Below are 2,752 nucleotides of genomic sequence, written 5' to 3' on the forward strand. Positions count from 1 at the left end.
AATGAGTCTATGTGCATTGTTCTGAAGGCAAGCCCTCCTTCCCTGTCTCCCTAGCACCGTTTCCTGAAGTACAGTTATTAGGTATTTACTGAGACCAGCACTTTCTGAAAGGTTGCTAAGTGACACAGATCCATCCCAGAGGCTCTCATATTCTTCTCCACGGACTGGTTAAGTCCAAATCTTACCTTGTTAGCAAGTGAGAAGATGCAGCCTGGTTCTCTCTAGACAGTTCTGTAAAAGAGAGGGGAAAAGCACTTGAGTAGTTAGCCAAAGGCACCCACAAAATCCCATCTGTGGCATGGCTGGCTTCTAAACAGAAGGCAACAAAAGCCATGGATATAAAACATGCAGTATCCCAAGGAGCAGTACCAGAGCTAGCAGCTGCAGCTGACGCGGGGCAGCGTGGCCAATGTCCCTCTTGAAACCCATTGCCTGGTCCCGCTTACTTTGGAGCTTTTTAAAGCAGGGCAAGTCAGCCTCTTTCCAAGGGCTCTTATTCTCATACCATAATTTTGACAGATTTGGCTTTTTCCCTTGTCTTTAGTATTTCTCAAAGACTTACTATAAAATATTATTATGTTTTCTTGCTTTATTACTGAAATCTCATAGAAATTTCACAAAACTTTCTTTTCAAGATCCATTCATCTCTTGTCACTTTAATATTCATTAATCCTGTCAATAATGTTCATAGGCAGGATTCCTGGGTGGCTCAGTGATTCAGTGTCTATCTTTGGCTCAGGTTGTGATCCTGGGGTCCTCGGATCGAGTCCCACATCAGGTTCCCCGAAGGGAGCCAGCTTCTCCCTCTGCCTACGTCTCTGCCTCTCTCTGTGTCTTTCATGAATAAATAAATAAAATCTCAAAAAAATGATCATAGGCAATTTATTTAATAATAATAAAGATATTTTTCCAGAAAAACTCAAAACACTTTTGTGAACCTTTCTACATTTTCCCATCCAAACTGCAGGGATTTGGATAACACAAAATGCTTTGTCTTGCTGAAGATTCTCACAGTCATTTTTCATAGCATTTAAATATTTTTTGCACTTATGGACTGTGAAAGAACATGCAGGTTTAAGCCACTTTTCCAAGGCAAGGACTCAGTTCATTCAGACATCATCTCAGGGTTTTATATGTTATATGATGCAGAGGAAAATCTGTAGTATAGGAAATTTACATTTTCTCTATAAATGAATAATAACACCAAAATGTTGTATTGCCTATTGTAACTCAGTTATTTAAAAGACAGATCATAGTGCCAGAAATAGGAGGAAAAATGTGTATAAAACTCCTCAAGACTCTTGAGAAAGCATTTTCATGTATTGCAGAGGACATAAATTAATGAGAATCAGTTTCTAAAGTCCCTCTCAGAATTTTTCAAGGGAAGCATGATCAGCCATGAAATTAAAATGCTTTCATTTTATAACCCCCTGAGCACTCTCCAAACACCATAGAAGATTTCTTGCACCCTGTAAAGAATGAGGAAAAAAAATTGGTATCTTACCTTAGAGATGCAACCTGGAAGTGGATTGGAACTGTAGGGAAAAAAAAAAAAAAAAGCGCAAATTTCTTCTGGTTAAACTCTAGCCATTCCCAATAATACCATAATTCTTAAGTGAGAATCAGGAAATGACTGGGAACACGAAAACATCTAATTAAAATTGCTACAGAGTAAGTTGGTGCTTCAGTGGAAGGGCTGCCAGAGGCAGTGGGAGCCAGGATGTGTGACATGCAGGCAGCCAGATATCACTTACTGTCCTCAGACAGAGCCCTGTCCTCACACACACTTACCTTGAAGCTTTATGAGGAAAGACAAGCCATACCCATTCCAAGGGTACTTTTATAGGGTCAAATATGGAAAACATGTAGCCTCCTCCTCTTTCTTAGAACATTTTTGGCAAAACCTGTTTTTGGCAATGAAGGTCTCCAAGCATAATTCCCCTCATATTAAAGATGTTTGGATATAATTAGAAGTATTTCCTCTCACATTTGGTTAAGTATATGAATCAATCTCCTATAAATAATTTGAGAGGTTGGCAATCTGAAAGCAATCTGGCCTTGGAATAATGTAAGGTGTTGTTTCAAAGACAGCTATGTTCTTCAGTCCCCAGACTTTGTTGCTGGCTGTTCTGTTTCACAGTCGCCCGTGTGAAGTCTTTTCAATTGCCCGCATCATTGCAGATATTAGACTAGGAAGAGAAGCTGCCGTTGTTTACCAGCATGTTAGGAAAAGATTGTTCACTCCTCCCCAGAAGGCATGATTTTTTTGTTGTTGTTTTTTGGGTTTGTTTTTTTTTTCAACTTATTGTGCTTTGTTGAGGGTGCTTGGAAATGTGATTTTAAAACTTGCTTCATGAAGAGCAGCCAAAGACAGCTGGTTTTGTTGCCTCTGGTCAACTGTCCCTGATTCATTGTTAAATCAGACCACTCCCACCTCAGGCTTGCTCCAGACTGCTTTGCCTCACCAAGCTGAGATGCTCAGCTTCTCTCATTTTTAAAAAATGCAAGTTGCTTGTGAAATCCTGTTTCCTCTGTGAAACTCAACATAGGAAAGTATTAGAAAACAGGGCATTTCTCTGTCTAAATATGCAGCATCTAGGGCTTCTCCATCAGCTGTCCATGGTATACATTTCACATTTTGCTTACAAACAATATCGAACATTATTTTCTAATTTTTAATTTAAAAAAAAATGTGTCTCTATGTCAGCATTGTCCATCTGGGACGGAGATCAAACTTGCTTCATATACCCTG

This window comes from Canis lupus, chromosome 5, assembly GCF_011100685.1.
Source record: "Canis lupus familiaris isolate Mischka breed German Shepherd chromosome 5, alternate assembly UU_Cfam_GSD_1.0, whole genome shotgun sequence".
NCBI classification, from domain to species: Eukaryota; Metazoa; Chordata; class Mammalia; order Carnivora; family Canidae; genus Canis; species Canis lupus.